Consider the following 19407-nt stretch of genomic DNA (forward strand, 5'->3'; position numbering starts at 1 on the left):
AATACATGGCATAACAATGCATGACAATACGACATGTGCACGTCGTATGCAATGACAGGGCATGACAATAATGACAGAGGGCATTGTTTAGTAGGGTTAGAATTTGGCGCGGTTCTACAGTTTGTGCGTAGAGGGCAACTCCTAGAACATAAATTTGCTTTGTGCTCCGTTCAAGAACTTTGTTACGAGATTACTATCGTTAAATCCCTCCTTAAAGACGCACATAAATGTAGGCTTCTTTCGTCTTATCAGATATTGATATAGTTTTTGTATATCAAAACTATTTTGAAACGTCTTGCATCGCCCATTGTGAGATCATGATCTTACCTATAGAAAGGTCAAGAACCAAAAAGTATATATTGGGTAGCAAGTAACTTGAAAGCAACTCGTTACTTTGCTAAAGTAGCTCAGGAACTTCAAGTTGGTTATCATTACATGTAGCCCCGTTAGTAACTTAGCTAGATTTCTTGCACAGTAACTTAACTGATAACGAGTTCCCTTTGTCGAGTATAACTTCCCCATCTCTGTTCCATATAACTTCGGAATATTTTTGAAGTAAATAAGTAGTACATATGCAGGACAGATGACAGTATACTTTCTATATAACACCCATTTTTTCATTGGTGGTAAAGTGATGCCATAAAGAACTCATGTTGCTGATGACTATGATGTAATTAAGCGTTTCCTACAATGACATACTGTTTTCATTGTTAAAAATCGCGCAAATTAACACTCGTGCTGGGAAAGGAGGCAAGGAGGTAAGGGTACATTGGCTGAATCTCGGGAAAGCGTTGGGGTATACGATACAGCTGGGCCGTCGTCGGGAGCCGCACCGCACACCACGTTGGGTCGTCGCGCTGTGCTGCCTGAGCCATCTGTAAAATATATCTGTAAAATAAAAATAAAAATATTTGTATAGCTGCATATGCCGTATGTAACTTCATTGTGTTTCGATTTGGTTGTCTTATACTGTACGAATGCCCTGTCAGCTTTTTTTTTAATTCTTTTTTTCTTTCTTCGCTGGGAATAGCAAGCCACCGCAGCGCAGGTTAACCCTTCCCTCCTTTTTTTAATATTATAAACATATCCCCCCCTCGCTCTGTCAGCTGCTATACAAATGATACGTCTGGGTACCACGTGCGCGACATTGCACCAGTGTAGCGCCACGTGGGCTCATGCGCGACACCAAGGTAGCTCGCTGCGATCGCCGCCGCTGCGCGACGATATCACCCTCGATTGATTGATTGATTGATTTTAAGATACCACCCTCGAGAATTGCATCCAGAAACCCAGCTATGTGAAAGAGGTATCACTATGTTCGCCACCGGCCGACAATCTACTTGGCTATACTTTTCGTCCGAAAAGTGCTTGTTTTAAAGATTGTATATAGATAAACGATCAGCGCTGCTTCACCAGCTGCGGAGCCTACAAATCTACAAATTAATTACTATCTACAAATGGCACTGGGGCAGCGCCCAGCCTGCTGGTCGGCATAAGCCCCATCTCATCATCGTCTCTTTATGTATGTATGTATGTATGTATGTATGTATGTATGTATGTATGTATGTATGTATGTATGTATGTATGTATGTATGTATGTATGTATGTATGTATGTATGTATGTATGTATGTATGTATGTATGTATGTATGTATGTATGTATGTATGTATGTATGTATGTATGTATGTATGTATGTATGTATGTATGTATGTATGTATGTATGTATGTATGTATGTATGTATGTATGTATGTATGTATGTATGTATGTATGTATGTATGTATGTATGTATGTATGTATGTATGTATGTATGTATGTATGTATGTATGTATGTATGTATGTATGTATGTATGTATGTATGTATGTATGTATGTATGTATGTATGTATGTATGTATGTATGTATGTATGTATGTATGTATGTATGTATGTATGTATGTATGTATGTATGTATGTATGTATGTATGTATGTATGTATGTATGTATGTATGTATGTATGTATGTATGTATGTATGTATGTATGTATGTATGTATGTATGTATGTATGTATGTATGTATGTATGTATGTATGTATGTATGTATGTATGTATGTATGTATGTATGTATGTATGTATGTATGTATGTGTGTGTGTGTGTGTGTGTGTGTGTGTGTGTATGTATGTGTGTATGTATGTGTGTGTATGTGTGTGTGTGTGTGTGTGCGTGTGTGTGTGCGTGCGTGCGTGCGTGCGTGCGTGCGTACATGATGCCACGCGTACATGATGCCGAATGTGGACTAATCTGGACAAAACCAGCACTGCGTCATGCAAGGGGGAAAACTCTAAAATGGTGAAGTGTAAAAAAGAGGCTTTAAAATATTGGACGATTCCTAATTCTGCATTGCTTTTTAGTTTATTTTATTTTTTGTTTTTTGCGGGGGGGCAGTTTTCATCTGTTCGGTGATCAACTGCCCGCGGGCTCGAGACCCCCTGCTCTAGTACACAGAGAGATGTTAGAAGAATGATACCACGGAAGCAAAAGTAAGGCGAGGTCGAGAAAAGCGGCAGAGATGGGCAATCGCGTCACAAACAGCGAGCAACCGGAAGACACCCTTGGGCACCTCGCAATCCGCGAAGGAAACTTTCCTTCTCAGATTGGAAGGCAATGATTTGCGCTCGGTTGCTCGGAACTGGGGAAGTGGATTCCCAACTAATAGTCTCCTCCAGCCGGAAATGGCTTAATGCTGAGCCCTGTGGCCAAGGATGACACCCGCCGCAATAGGTCGCGAAACCAATAATCGAAGCAGGTGGATACACCGAATCCCTTTTTTCCTCACCGATACTTGACGCGGGGAGAAGCCATTTGCAGCAAGAACTCAACTGCCCTTGTGACGAGTACATGGGGGTCGCATGGCGAGTAACAACGCGGTGAATGTGAGGGACAACGCGGTGAATGTGAGGCACTCGAGCCAACACCAGACGTGCGGAGATACACAGCACGTCGGGGTCTTTTGAACACGGGTTCCGCGATAAGGAACGGAAGATACCCGGAAGAGCGGCCGTAGGTTTATTGTCTATCGGAGTTTTCGTGGAAAAAAGTTTCGGCCAGCCGATAACCACGCGCATGCGCCTTTGCGCCAACTTTCACCGTATATCGGGCACGAAAACGACTAAAAGCCCCTGATGTGCGAGAAAGGAATATGGAATGCTCTCTCAACAACAACTACAACTTTATTGTGAGATGATGAATGGGGAATTTCATGGCCAGGTGCGATACTCAACCCCATTGCTGGTGGTGATGCGGGGAATTAAATAATGAGCCCCTTCACAATAAGGGTAGAAGTCCTATGGTATCCAAATGCTCTCACAAAATGCAACCGACACTGAAACTTTTTTTTAAACAGTTGGTTTCTTATGCGCAGCGTTTCAGATGTTTAGGTGAACGCGGTTTCTCACGCTGTTACGAGTAAGCAGGGATGGGCAGTATTTAAATAGTACATTGTAATTAAAATACTATTTAAAATATAAATACGTGTATTTATATTTTATATTTAAATACAGACTCGACAAATGTATTGATAATTATCTTTAAGTACCAATTTTTTTCGGGTATTTATTCTTGTAAATACTTTATAAATACTCTGAAATACAGAATATGCTGACTCATATCTTAAAGTTGCCCTGCATTTGACCTTTCGGGAAGAAGGACGAGTTTGGGGCGTAATTATATGCCGGGTTTGCGCTAGCATGCGCATGCGACAAACCATTTTAGATGACGAGTTTTTTACTGTTGCTGAGGGCAACGGTCGCGACTACCCGAACATATATACATTGTTCTACGAAGCATCTTCGTCAAATTTAATACAAGCATTTGTTCATCAGCACCTGTGGAGAAGCTGTTCTCCTTTGCGAATCTGATTGTACGGCCGAACAGAAGATGCCTAAAAGAAGCAGTCTTCGAGAACTTTCCAATATTAAAATCGCCATGATAATCTAACAAAGAAATGCTATTGTTCCTTGCTGATTTGTTCTTATGATAATCGTTATTTCTGTAATTCCAAATGACACCTTCCTCCCAGTATTTATGGTAGTAGTTACGGCATTTAAATACTGTATTTATATTTTGTATTTAAACACTCACGTTGAAAACTATTTATGAAAAGTATTTAAATACCCGTTTCAACAAAGTATTTTGGATTTATATTTAAATACTCAAAAAATGTATTTATGCACGCCCCTGCTGGTAAGTAATCCGGCTTTCAGCCTCCATTCATGTTGTTGACTGATAATCGTTTATTCCCTTCGGGCCTTTAAAGCTAAGTGAAGTAAAAGTTTATTATTGTGATGTGATGCGATAGAAAAGGGGAAAAAATGGGGATTTAAGTCACGACAGAATCAGACTGGCTACCCCAGGCCACTTAGCCGCAGTTAGTTTACATAAATAAAAACAAGGGAGAAACCCCAGTATAGTTGGGGAGCGGGGGACAAACACCCCGAACTAGTGGGAACACTTGTCACAAACGATGGCGATGATGACGCGTTTGCCAGTCGAGAGAAGTGGCGAGACGGCTCTTGCATCCTGAGAACAGGTACAAGTGGATCCGGTGTCTCTGCCATGGCTACCGTGTTGGAAGTTGCTCGAGGAACGCCAAGACATATAGCTTACTACCCTTTGCAAGAATGGTTTGTATCGGGCTTGTTCTGTCGTAAGAGCGAGGTTGTGAAGCACCGGTATGTGGTACGCTGACAACTGACGTTGATCGTAGTACTTACCACACCAAGTGATTTTTTTTTTAAGCGATACCTTTATAGAGCCCACCGACGTCGACAGCTGTGTCGTCCGTCCGGAACTGTTCTGGAGAGTAAAGAAGAGAAGGAAGAGAACATACGATGACAACCGAAATGTGCGCGGGCACACAGAGCTTGGAAACGGGTTTCGCAGTAGTAGAACGCGCGAAAGATTCAGTAGAATTTTAAGCTGGAATGCAGGTACAAAACAGAAACGAGCACAAAGGCGAAATCACCCCCATGAATCGAACTGCAGTTCTTTATCCATTAAATCAATAAACGAACATTTAAACATATTCTTACGCTCCTGTATTTTGCCTTTCCACACTGCCGACGACGCCCGCAACAAAACTTTAAATCTCCTTTTCCTTTAAACCTCAAAAGCACACAAGCAAAACAATGTGAGTTCTTCATATACATGCCGGACAAGAAAGTCAGCGACCCTGCCCTTTCATGTCGGGATTACGGAGTTTAAAGTAGGCATGTTACGCTTTTCGTGTGTGTAACCTGAAACCGCTCCGCTAAGCTCAAGCCTGGGGAACGTTGTTTAGACTAGAAGGTTATTTGAAGGTTATTTACACGCACAGTCAACGAACCTTTGGGCGACGTTAAACGACGAGTGGCCCTGATATGCAGAAGTTAGGACGCAAGAGTTAGCGACTGCACTCTTGCAATTCGATATATCAGACTTGAAAAGAGTAGCAATTACGCGCGCGTCTTCGATGTCAGCGACCCGAAACTTAATTTCCGCCGCCCTCAGCGACAAACAAATTATCTGCCAAGGGGTTGAAGTCTGGTAAATGTAACTGACGTTGAGGGTCTATTTGAAAGCGATGCACGCGGTGTCGTATACACTGACCTCTCCAGAACAGTCCGAGGCAGGAATTCGATTAGTAGCGTATGCGTGCAGCATAGTTGAGATACTGCCGTGCAATGACACAGCAACCCTTGTACAGTAATCTGGCAGAGAAGGTTGAGTTCGAGTAGGGGAACTTAATCCGAGGTTGACAGTTGTTCCAGAAGTGCTGAGATCGTAGATAGGTCACAGCAGGAAGCACAATGTCGTAGCTCATGCGACCGTAGGATTGTACCTTTCCGATAGAGTTGGTACCGAGCTTAGATATTCCTGTTTAGTTCTGAGGCTGGAACAACATAGAAGGGACAGATACAAACAAAGCCTCAAGTGACTTTCATCTGTCATCATATTCCTGTTTGTTTATTCTCAAGGTGAACATTTAGTGCACTATCCTGGAGCTTATGGAAACTTCGACCCTTACCAGTTGCACGACCGTCAGCTCCCCCCCCCCCCCCCGCTTTTTTTTTTCTTTTTTACATCTTGCTCTCATTTCACTCGCTGTTGTGCAGGAAAGCGACGTTGAATTCCTCATTCAGACACATTTTCTTATAGAGGCATTCTTCGTTTAGGGTATATACATACGTTACAAACTTCCTTCCGATTTCACTTCTTAGGAACGGTCGTGCAATGCAGTGCGTAATATAGCGTAATATAAACTTCCATGGTTGACTATTAACGGGTGCACTAGGTTTGGCCAGGTTAGGTTAGGTTAGGCTATGCGTAGGAAGAAAAGCACACAAAAATGAGGCTCCTCCGAAGCCGGCGCCTCCAAATTTAAATTACGACACAGCAGCAGATAACATTACCTGAATACAACATCTGGCTCTCGCATCAAACACAACACAGCACTCAATAAATGCGCTTCTAGAACTAGCTATATGAAGTACTCCCCCCCCCCCCGCCCGAAGTACGATACCCTGGACAAGCCTTCAATCTGTTTTTTTTTTTGGGGGGGAGGGGTATGTTTATTCAAAAAAGAAAGGGAGGAAAGGTTAGTCAGGCGTAGGCCGACTTGCTATTCCTTTAAAAGAAAAAAAAGAGAGAGGTAAATATATGTTCATAAGCTTCAGTGCCTCCTGGCGCGCAGTCTCCGAGGGTGCTTGGGAGTCCCTCGGGTGGCAGAGACCCTGAGGCTAAGGAAGCCCCGCTCGAAGTGCTTCGCTACGGGGAGACGTGTCGACAATATTCGCCTTCTAGCTCACCATCAGCGGCATCCGCTAGTTAGGAAGCTCCGGAAATGCAAGCACAGCAGCGTACACCAATGTGTCTCTCAACTGAAGAGTAGCATGCCTGACTTTGTTGTCACACCCACAGCTCCCAGCACTCCTCCTTGGACTTCTCCGACGCCCTGCATCTCCCTGTCGGTGCCTGGGCTAACAGGGAAGAAAGGCAACGTCGCTGCATGCGTGACGAAGCAGCTCACTCTCGATATGATGAGCTCGTGTTATGAGACTTCCACCGCAGTTTTCACGGACGGCTCAACCACGAGGGGAAGTTCGTCGTCTGCCTTTGTCATTCCCTCCGAGTCAATTTCAGATGGCCATCATCTCTCACATAAAACGTCGTCAACATGCGCTGAGCTTTATGCTATTATTTTCGCCTTGCGGAAAATTACTGACAGCCCCGTTCGCTCCTGGGTCGTTTTTACGGATTCCAGATCTGCGCTGCAGTGTGTCGCAACTATGGGACTTCGCGCCTTCCTCAGTCCTGTGGTCATTGAAATTCTACAAGTATACAAGAAAGCAAGCGCACAGGGCCACTCTATCGTCTTCCAGTGGATCCCGGGTCATGTGGGCATCAGCGGAAACGAGGACGCAGATCGAACAGCCGCAGGCGCGCACCAGTACATAGGGTTGCCATCTTTCGTAGTGAAAAATACCGGCTGAGGGAGAGGAGGTCGAATAGAGAGAAAGAAGGAAAGGCTCGTGGAAAAGAGAAAGTGGGGGAGGGGCGGACAGCACACACACATAGAGAGAGAGAGAGAGCGTGCTCGCTCAAGATAACACGAGGAAACATATGTTCCTGTGTGTGGCTGTATCATTGATGCTAGAAATAACAATCATAATAATAATAAGAATGAATAACTAAGAAAACGACTGGTGACTGCGGAGCTGGACCTGATTTCCAGATTTATTCAAGCTGTAGTGGAATGTTCAAGGGAAAATCCCGTAAAAGCCCTTATGAAAGGTCTTGAGCCACAAATACCGGCAAAAGGCTGCCGGTATCACCTTCCTACCGGCAACCGGCAGAGCGCCCAAATAACCGGCCGTGCCAGTATAATACCGGCCTGGTGGCAACCCTACCAGTACACCCGGCGTGTCCCCATCATCTTGTCTCGGGGGGATCGCCGTTACCACGTCTCAAGCCTCACTGGCCCCGTGACGCAGTCTCAATGGCAACGTGACATCACCAACCACTCTCTGCTTTACTCCGTTGACCCCACATTGTCCCATACTCTGCCCCGCCGAATGCCGCGTTCCTTTACCACAGTCTTCCACCTCATGAGACTTAATGTGGCTTTTACACTGGCTTTGAAACACCCCCTCGGTGTCGGCGCGTCCAGCCTTTGTTCCACGTGTGGTGTGCGCGGTGACCTCCATGACATCCTCCTGGTCTGCGGCCAGTACGATCGCGAGCGCGGCCTCATGGAAACTGCTCTCCAACGCGTCGATCGACGCCAGTTCGACTTAGCCAAAATTCTCGGGCCATGGTCGGACCCCTCACATCTGATGCAAGGCCTACGAGCTGTTGCAGAGTTCCTCTCCAGCACTGGACTAATGGACGAACTCTAATAGAACACCTTTCCATGATCATCACTTTCTCATCCCTTCCACAAGCGCAATGGGGCAGTGTACCACCATAACTGCGGAGAATGACCCACCACATCATCATCCCATTTATGTGTGTGTGTATATATGTTGCATCTGTCAGAATCTAAGTGCGCAGTTGTGTACGTGTATTCATTCATGTATATACTCGTGTATTCACTTGTACTGAGTTGTCTCGCTACGTAAACCCCCAATGATAATTATATTATAATTCACTCGTATATCAATAGTGCACGAGTATTTCAAAGGGATATCACAAATTGCGCTTCCTTTTCCAACGGGCGAATCATGTTCCTTTTGTTATCATTTCATGGAGCGGCATTTTAACACTTTGTGAACTTTAACGCGAACACTTTGTGCGCTAGTGCGTGTGCAGCAAAAAGGTCGAAACACTTCGCGTACTTTCACCAGTCTTCCTGAATAACGACTTTCCATAGATCGACGCAAGTTCACCTTCTTACGCAATCCATGCCCGTCCACCAACCCTGCAGACATCGTTGACCCTGAGTCGAAATTACAAGTCCGAAGCACAAACAGCACAAGGACAGTGACCTGCGATCGGAAAGAAAGCGAAACCTAATTGGATTCTCGTTCCTCCGGCGCCCCGTTGGGTATTTGTAACCGGCGACGGTCTCGTTTCGTCTGTGTGCCCGAGCTATCGTTTCTAAGACAAACAACGCCATTTTTGAGACAACGGGATGACGCTCAGGGGAAGGTCAAGCAGCGGGTAACCAAATATAAGCTCGATGTCGACGACTTTGGGAATGTTGCATAGAGCACATATATAGGCTGAGAAGAATGAATGTAACTAATACCCTCCCTGTCAACCGGCAAGGTGAATGACATTCTCAACGAATGGCAGTCACGTTGAATGGCATTTGCTCGAGCAGGATGGAGCTACACGGCAAAGAAAGATATCATTTGTTTGTTTGTCTGTTTGTTTATGGGGGAAAAAAAGAGGGGAAATTGAACTCGCTTCCCGACTTGCTAAAGGGGCACTAAAAGGCATAGAGGTATTCTTGTACCAGGACGAGCGCAAGCACCATCAACGCATACAGCGAACAGCTTTACGAAAAACTAAATATACATCATCAGGAGAACGTGCCTATTTTCTCTTTTTACTGCCTATTTCGGTGCCTTTTTTTTTTGTGTGTGTGTGTGGGGGGGGGGTCTTAAATGCCTGCCTTATACGGGCATTTTTAGTGCCTACAAATCCGGGTCCTACATCACGAGAGATGCAACGGATAAATTCAGTCCATTTTGTGTTGGGGTCAAAGTAACAGCATCTCGCATTTCGCGATGAAAAATTTCTACACTTTAATGCCCCCCTCTATAGGCAGACTTTACTGCCTCGTGGTAGGAGTTGCATTTGCAAACGCCCGTGTGTCAGCCCTCTTCTCTTTCTTTGAGTAACCTTTTTAGCTTTACCTATTTTACCTTTTTGCCTTGAATTGCCTCCTTGCGGAGAACTGAGATTGCACTGGACCGATAAGATTTCCCCACTCGTTGCGAATTTGCGAATGCCCGCTGCTTGCGAACCAAAAAGAAAATGGTCATGGAAGAAAATGTAGTACTTTCTTCCTTGATTATGTACCTCGATGCGAATACTGTGGAATTAAGTATTACACTTACTGTGAACGGTACCTCTACGGAGATTATCCACGTTCGTCATCTCCACAAACGGAATGGGGAGGAGGGGGGGGGGAATAAAGCTTGCACTGGTTACTAGCCAAAGCAGAAGCTATCGGTCATATACTATGAGTCACCTAAATCCCTGTTTCCTGAAGTGAAGGATCCCGAATTCGCCTGAGAGAATGTCCTCGAAAGGAAACTAAGGGGAAGGAAAGGAGTAATTTGAGGTCAGCGCGCCGTACCAGACAACAGATTCCAAGCGAAAGATGAAGCGGAATAAAAAAAAGTTGTAAAATAATCTGAAAACAAAGAGATAAAACGAAATTAATTATGGTACGGAGTAGAAAACACCGAAAAAGGGCATTTAAAATAGACAGCAAGTACCTTTATACTGAGTGAGATGTTAAAATACCGACAAAAGTATTTAAAATCCAGTATTTTGAGCACGATAGTCCAGACACGTGCAAGTCTCAGCGAAAGCCTAACATATGTTCAACTATCCCGTCTCAGTGACGAACGTTCTTCAGAATTTATGGTTCTGCATATATGTATTATAGTGACATCGATAGTAACATTGTTGTAGTAGAACAACAAGACGAAGAGACAAGAGTCTTTCTTCCCTTGTCTGCGTGCGTCAATGCTTGTGTGAGTGAGAGGGATAGGGAAAGAACACGCTTGAGCGAAAGGTCCCTGATCCCAAATATCTACCTCATCCCGATCTGCATCCTCATAGGTTGAACCATCTTACCGCACGGCACATAGGCGCATCCTTCTACTATAGCCAGACTTGTACAAAATACTGCGCAAAAGTATTTAAAATAAGATACTAAATACTCTACGTAAAAAGTATTTAAAATAGAGTACAAAATACTCAAAACTGAAAGTAATTTGAGTAGAGTACTAAATACTCTAAGAAGTATTTAAGATGCTCTTTAAAGCACTTTAGTATTAGCTGTAAGTGAAACGCGTATTCTGAACGTGGACAAATGAAAGGAATAAACTTCATCAGCCATGCTGAAGCGTATCTTTCATTTGCAACGTCTTGGTGTCAATGTTTGGTGAACTTTGATGAACCCAAGTAAACTTTGTTGATATGTTCTGAACCAATTCGTAATCCGTCCTGTATGTCCGTTCGGGTCTTTCAACCTGTGGCACGTGTTTATTGGTTTGGCGACCAAGGAAATAAATGCTGGGATTCTCTTGTACCTAATCCCCTGGTGATTCACCTGGCAATATGAATAGGAACGGCTTTCTGACGAAGTTGGCTATTGACAAGCAAGGTGGGACCAGCCTACGGTACAAGAGGATATGACAGATTCGCGAATGCCCGAAAAAAGAAAGAAGAAAAGGGGGTTAAATTCTAATGAGCTGAAAGTCTCGGCACTGCGGGAAGTGTGCTGGATATGGCTTGACCAGGAAGGAAAGTACTTTGAGTACTGAGTAGCAAATACCGAAGAAAAGTACTTTAAATACGTTAAAAATACTTGTCACAAAAAGTATTGAGTAAAGTACCAAAATACCGGAAAAAGTATTTAAAATACTGTATTTTGAGTACGTACTCAAGATACGTACCAGACTGAGTCTATAGCTACATACCCGTTGCACCAGTCGACGTATTTCCTCCCTGTTTGACAAATCTCAGCTCGCATGCACTTGCAGCGCTGCCTTTACTGCTAGAAAAGATCTAGCCGGCACAGTTTCCAAAACATCCATAGTATTCACTCTTAATTCTGCTAGGGATATGTCTCTTACCTGCACGCTGTGCTTACGATGGACCTTTCTTCACGAAGTCGTCTTTTAATTCGTTCACGAACTCTTTACACCACACCACTGCCTCATAGCTGAGAGAAAGAAAAACAAGCGGGGTGCGCATACCGATGACATCGTGTATACCGACCATCGACGATTCTTGCTGAAGTGTGTGGCAGAGGTCTAACGCTTAGTATCGCTTCAATCGGAACTTTCTCATTTGCTTATTTGCAAGGGAAAAAAAGATAGGAGAAATTGAACTTGTCTCCCGGCTTGTTCTGCTACGCTTAACAAATTCTCCGGAAGCATAGTCCTTGTGGTCGCACAAGTATCGCAATATAATATCTCTCGTTCGATTTTTTTCGTGTCTCGCGTCCTTGCACAAAGCGGACCTGCAAAACCCACCCTTGCCGAACGGTGTTTGACGATGACGCTGGGACGCTGAGACCTGCGTACGGTCACGTGATATTGATGGCCGGTGATGGGCTATAATGTTGACGTCCAATGATGCGATAGGACGTCGACGTCCGAGCAGAAGTTATGACGAATAATGGAAATTATATCGACCCTATATGGATCGAAAGTATTTATGTACTGCTCCGCGTGTATAAGTTATTGTTGGAGATTATAGGATGTCGAAAATTTGCAAAATTTGCAACGGTGTGATAGGAAACGCATTTTCGTCAAGAAACTCTTATAATATCCGACCGCTAAGAGATAAGATCGCAAATAAGACTGATAAAATAAGACCGCTTCAGGACATCGCGGTCGTTTTCAAATGGACCCCCACGAGGCGTAGTAAATGCCAAACATAGAGCAAATATGCTTAGCATATAACAAAATGTCAGTATTACTGCCGAGTATTGATGCTGAAACGCCCATTACTCACGTACAGCCTTGCTAAGTATAGGGCAAGTATCGTTTTATGATCTTTAAATCATTTTTTCCACGTTCCAGAGGCAAAGAGGAAATGCTCAGTTTAAGCGTTAATTCGGTTACCATCAGTAGGGGAATGTAATAAGTGGAGTGCTCTAGGTACGCACGCCAATTAACTTCCGAAGTCCAGATAGGTACCACACCAAACGAAAGCTCGTGTATACAGTATAACAGCCCCAAAGCCTTCTATTCAACTAAATATTACATTTTAGTTACATGTTTCATTTTACACTCTAGCGGGAGCGAGAGGAAAAAAAATGTATATAAATAAATATTACTAATACATAAAACGAGCACACGATCGCCAAGCAGCGAGGAATTCATTATTTAGCTTGTGTATCGGTCACGTTTCTTTCCCATTAGCTATTCAGGGACTAATGAACAACCTCTCGAAAAGTAACACGCAGATGGCTGCGCATGCATCGGCCCATTTAAGATAACAACAAATACGTGGTCTGGTGTGGCACAGAGGCCCGAGCACATATAGCAGCAAAACCGAGGTGCCGGCGTTCATGCAATCGCCCGAGAAGTCGGAGAGTCTTTCTACGTGTGTGTTTTGGTTCCCCCTGGTGACGAAAGGGCGCGCAAACGTAATTAATGGACGAGAACAGAAAGAAGAATGAGAAGGCGGGATAGTGAAATTAGGCGCGTGACGCCCCCCCCCCCCCCCCCCTCCCCGTTAACAATGACAGAATGACGACGGCTTCTCTGCACAGACAACACCGGTTGACAGCGGGACATATTGCAGTGCAGTGGAGAGAGGAAGTGCTTGGCGATTCACTGCTTGTCAGCCGTAGAATGAACAAAGCGTGAATGCATAAAGAATGTTCGCTTGGTTGCTTGGGAAATGCAGACACCTCCCACTTCAGTTCAGTTCAATTTCTTCCTTCATTTGTTTTTTCACCTGGGGCAAGTTGCGGGGTGAAGGAGAAATCATACATTGGTGAAAGCGGTCGAAACGTACTGACTAGGATGACAGGACAGAGAGAAAAAAAAAAGGGGGTGGGGGTCTAAATACGAGTGTGGACAGTCAGTCAGTTTTGTGAGCACGTACGAAAAACCGGTGACAGGGTAAACTTGTACCCACGATCAAGCCAAGACGACACCAAATGTAGTCCGCCAGCCTTCATAGAACTGCCCCGACGAAGAAGGCAAAGCCGTTTATTCGGCTGGGAGAGCGTGTCCTGCAGCGCCGTAATTAGGGCTCCGATAGCTTCGGCGTCGTTGCGCTACTTGCCGCGCCATAGTGCCATGGGGCTAGCTACTGCAGCCAATAGGAACAAGCGTAGGGCGGGGCTTAAGCGTACCGTTCTTACGTCGAACACGACCACGCAATCCCTGGTTATACTGGCACGTGAAGGTCGTTGGGGAGTACGGAGGAATCTGGAATCGCGACGCATATATATTGGGTACACCCAATAGGGTCAGCGCCACGCCATTTTGTGCGCCAGCTTTTTGTATTGAAGATACGCATATATATGTTTATAATTTGATCGTGCACTCCCAGCCGGGGACAGCTGTTTCGCTCTGCTTGGAGCTCGTCAGCCCGGGGAAGTCAGGGAAGTGACACGATCTTGGGTCGGCCGGCGCTAACAGTACCATACTAACAGTGTGTCTCGGGGAGACATCCATGCTACGCGGTGACGGCGCTACCTGTGGAGGCCGCAGTGCAAGCCAGCAAGTACATATACAAAGGAAAAATTAATAGGAGCTCCGGCTATTTTGTTCCTTTTCTTTTCCCGTTTTTTCCGGCGATTAGAAAGCGCCACGTATCACGGCGACAGAGGGCAGCCGTGCTTCGGGGGGGGGGGGGGGGCGTACCCCTTGTCACAGGGGATAAAAGCGGTGATCCGCTGGGAAAGATGGTTGATTTGCTGGATGCAAGCTGAAGAGGTGAAATAAACCTGTTTGTTGTCTGATTGAATCTGTTGTGCTGCCCGAGGTTGTGGGTACGTAGGTTTCCACAGTATATATATATATCCCTTTGTAGGTTATGGCTGTACAAATAGTGAGCGTCGAGAGAACAAATACCACATGTGGGAAGAATATCTGTTGATCCGTCCCAGCTGTGGCACTGCTCGCGGTGATCCCGAGAGCAAATTGTGTGACGTTCCCAAGGGGGGCTGTGCAGTCGTAGAGAATCAACAACAGTATAAGCTACACTTGATCGTGTGCAGTTAGGCGACATGTTATTTTACAAGCGCAATAATGATATCTCATGATTTCCCACTAGAACTCGGAAGCGCCCCTCTACGTAGTATATACGCCCTACGTTGCTAAGACCGAAATGCGAAACATTAAACTGGTATGCTCCTAGCACGGACTTTACTGGCTCATTTCGACTCTAATGTGTGTTTATTTTTATTTGTTTTATTTTTATTTTTTCAATAATTTTGATTACTCAAGAGAACAGCACGCGAGCAACGCTTCAGCTCGCCAATAACTAAATTCAATGCCTATTCCTGGTGTGCCGCTCAACTGAGATGACGGAGTGATAAAATGGGAACTTCAACGAAGTAGGGAGTGCCTGCTGCAGTAGTGGTATAGTATGGGGAAAGAAAATCGAAACCTCAAAAGTTAACTTCGGCAATAAAAAGTAAATGAGAAGGGGGGATATGTTTATTAAGAAAAAAAAACGAAAGGTCAGCCAGACGTAGGTCGGCTTGCTATTCCAAAAAACAAAAGAGAAAGGAGAAAATGTAAGAAAAGGAAAAGGAAGAAGAAAAGGAAAAGAGGAAGAATACAAAACTAAAACTGAAAAATCACACACACCGTCACAAGGCGTTGACAAGTTTCGAAGTGTGGAGAAAGCGAAGGAACGCAGTGGTCGGCTGAAGAATGGGACCCAGTAAAGTAGCCGGTGTTATAGTGCCGTAGCCAAGTTGGGATACACGACGACAGGGGGCGTCACGGTGCAGAAGGTGTTGCCCGCACTAGGATGCAGTGGGGAATATCACCCACTACGCCACAGCTAGTGCAGAGGGGAGTGCCAGATTGACCCATTTTGAACAGTTGCAGCGGTGTGCTAGCGACGTTTAGACGGAGGCGGTGCACGAGTGATTCCACGTCATAAAGAAGTCCACTGAGGTTTCGAATGATTCATTGTAGGCGACTGTTGCATCAGACAGCCTCAGCTCTGAACGGTTGGGCACCAACAGCACACCGGCGGCGTATAGACATACGTCGGGCAGAAACAGTAAGGGGCAGACGTACAGTGGCATGTGTCACAACTTGTGCAGCACGTCATGCAGACGCATCTCGGCGTGAGTTACCGGATAAGCCCACATGACCAGGAATCCACTGAAGAGAAAGAACGTGATCATTTGCACAGAACCAATTGTATGCCTGGATGATGATGCTGGGCAGGTCACATATGATGGCGGGGCAGGAAGACAGCAAAAGAAGGAGGGACGCCCTGCTGTCAGTAAGGACAACCTAGGACTTCTCAGGTGGCAGGCCAGCAATGTACCCTAGGGCTGCGAGGACGGCATACAGTTCCGCCTCAGTAGAGGACACAGGATAGGGCAACGTGTAGGCTCGTTCGTGGTCCTTATCTGTGACGTAAAAGGCTGCCCCTGACGTGTCATGCATCACAGATGCATCTGTGAAGATTTGACGACAGCAAGGGTAGGTAGAGTTGATATGTGCCAAGGAGAGCTGATGGGCTACTAGTGGAGGAACTTTGCGTTTTCGAGGAAGGTCCGGGATTGTAGGTTCAATGACGGGGCGCTCAAGGGTCCACATAGCTGGCGCAAAAGAGAGAGTAGGTGTCGTGGACGGGAGATAATTCCTTAGGCGGGCAATGGCAGTACTGATGGTGGAAGCAGGGCAGCTTTCTGCAATCTGACGAAGGGGATGGGAAGGGTGGGTCAGACAGCAGGCGTATGCATACACGCAGGGTGGGTGAGTACCGCAGAGTAGGAATAGGGCGTTTTCTAGCTTCGACGAGGACTGAGTAGGTCTGCCTTGTCTGAAGGACTCCTAGGCAGACACGGATGGCTGCGGGCTTGAAGATTGAGAAGCTCTCTGTCTTGGGTAAGGCTGATTCCATGGGGCATAGGGAGGCTATACCGTAGCGTGCCCAAGAGAAGAGCAGTAGGGACTCGTTGGAGGTCGCCGTAGGAGGGGCCCCAGGACGCACCTGCGACACGCTTAACGACGTTAACCAGGCTCGAAGCTTTGGCAGCAAGTGTCTTAACGTGATGAGACCATGTCACGTGATGAGACCAATGGTTATGCCCCAGGTATTTGTGATGACGCACGAAGGCGAGCTGTTAGCCGTGAACGCGGAGGGGGAATTTGCGGAAGGATCGTCGGGTGAATGCCATGGCAACAGTCTTGCTGGGTGAGATAGAAAGACCACGGTCGGAGAGGTAAGATACGGGTAGGTTATCGGGTATTTCAACATTTGCCGCGTAACAAATAACAGCAAAAGCTCAGCAGAACAGAAGAGAAGATAGGCAATGTCACGATGACGTACGTACGTCTTCTAGCGATTTAGTGATCTATTGCTTCCACACTGAGATGATCTATTTTGTGTTTCAAAGGGAATGATAACTTCTAGCTCCAAAGAGGTTATGAAATTCGGCCGCTGCTCGTTTCGTATTCAGGTAAGATGTGACACGGGCAGTATCAGAAGTCTGTGTCGCAGCTCCTAACCCACCTTTCTTCAACCTTCATAGAAAACTCCAGGAAACGGTTTTTGGAACGGGAATTTGATCCTCGTCTTCCATTCCACCTCGCGTATAGAAGATATTCGCGGCTCGCGGAAAAAACGCATTTGCTGTGAGCTGCGCGTGTGAGTTGCTCTGTGTTCTCAACGGCCTACAGAAATCCCGCTGGCGCTTCCGCACACACGCGATAAATGAGGCACGAGCTCCGCAAACAAGACAACAAGGACTTCCTCTGTGGTCGACTCACCCTCGTACCGTGCGTGCCTACATACTCACTGCGTCATCTGCTAGGAGTGTGCATCTTTTTTCGAGACAAAGCGAAAGAGAGTGCAGCGGAAGTGGCGCTGCATCGATTAATCATCGTTTTCGGGAACGTTGCCGAGTGTTGCTGAAATGTGCGGCGTGAAATTTAGCGGCAAGTGCACCGTAACGTAGGCTACCGTCTCGTAACATCGACGATTAACGTCTACGTTGTCTTTATCAATGCACGCTCTTATCAGTACGAGCGTCACTATACAGGGTGTCTCAGATAAATCGCCGAGCTAAATAATTTGCAAACGGGTGCATATATGAAACCACACTCACATTTCAATAATACATACAGGGTGGTGGCGGTGGCGGCGAACGCCAGTAATCTGCAAGTGAATCTAAATTAGTATCAACTTATACATTTCAATAATACATACATTGTGGTGGCGGCGGACCCCAGTAGTCTGCGAGCGAATCTAAATTAATATCAACTTATTCATTCCATCAACATATTCATTATATTTCCTTACCCTCTTCAAATGAAAAGGGGCTTATAGTAAATACTGAAAAAGACAACATTCATGAGAAAAAAGAACTACGTTGTGAATCAAAAACTTACGGCTATCATCGGACACCGGTGTGTAAGCTGAAAAGATACTGACAATTAATATTAACTAATCATACAGATCTAATCATTCAATCCAGCAAAGTCATCGGACTCATATATTAACGTCAAATTAAACAAAATTGGGAAGCTAAGTTGAGAGAAAAATTTATCCAAAAAGAAAGCAGAAGGAATGCAATACATATAATAAAGAATATTGGAAGCTAAGTTGAATATTCCAACACGACACAATTAATCATTTTCTTATGATGTGAATAGCACACACGCAAGGAAATAGTGAGAAACACGATCAACAGCTAATAGAGAACCAAAACAATGCACCGTCCAACACGTAAACAAGACACAACGGTAAACGGTACACAACGAATGTTTTTCAATTAATTATCCTTTGTGTACCTCTTGTTTACGTGTCGGATGGTGCATTGTTTTGGTTCTCTATTAGCTGTTGATCGTGTTTCTCATTATTTCCTTGCGTGTGCGCTATTCACGTCATAATAAATTGCATAATTATGTCGTGTTGGAATATTCAACTTAGCTTTCCCAAAGATAGATTATTTGCATTTCAATTTATTAAATTTGTAATGTTTCTTGTTTGATAGTTTGTTTCGATATTATTTTCCTGCATGTCTCTGTTGTTTATACGTTGGCAGATGCGCCGTTTAGAGTGTTTCTCTGCTATTCAGTGTTGAGTGTGCATGCTTGTTCCTCGTTTTGATAGAATGTTTTTCAATTATTTATCCTTTGTGTACCTCTTGTTGGAATAGAAATGAATAAGTTGATATTAATTTAGATTCGCTTACAGATTACTGTAGCCCGCCGCCACCGACATCAAACTAAGTATTATCACGGACCGTGGTATTATTGAAATGTCAGTGTGGTTTCATATAATACTAATAACCGCTTTTTCAGGTCAGTGTTGTGTCCAACGTGAGTTATCGTGTGGTAAGCAATGTGACGACGATAATTTTATGATTTCTTTCAGGGTCTGAAATGAAAGAATTTATAAAAAGGGTTATTGTAAATACATTGAATGAAATATTAAGTGACGAATAAATGTGTGTATTCTTGTGAATACGCTGAATGAACGAATAAATGTA

The 19407-nt window shown here is 44.8% G+C and overlaps 1 long non-coding RNA gene across 1 annotated transcript; it reads right to left on the reverse strand.

Moving 5' to 3' along the window:
- Positions 1 to 600: 600 nt before the first annotated feature.
- On the reverse strand, positions 601 to 18226 carry LOC135397627 (uncharacterized). The gene is made up of 4 exons (XR_010423682.1): positions 18216 to 18226; positions 18123 to 18149; positions 18022 to 18071; positions 601 to 888 (listed from the first exon to the last, which is right to left on the reverse strand). It is a non-coding gene; the product is annotated as an uncharacterized LOC135397627 (long non-coding RNA).
- Positions 18227 to 19407: the final 1181 nt, after the last annotated feature.

Source organism: Ornithodoros turicata, chromosome 6 (genome assembly GCF_037126465.1).
Source record: "Ornithodoros turicata isolate Travis chromosome 6, ASM3712646v1, whole genome shotgun sequence".
Lineage (NCBI taxonomy): Eukaryota > Metazoa > Arthropoda > Arachnida > Ixodida > Argasidae > Ornithodoros > Ornithodoros turicata.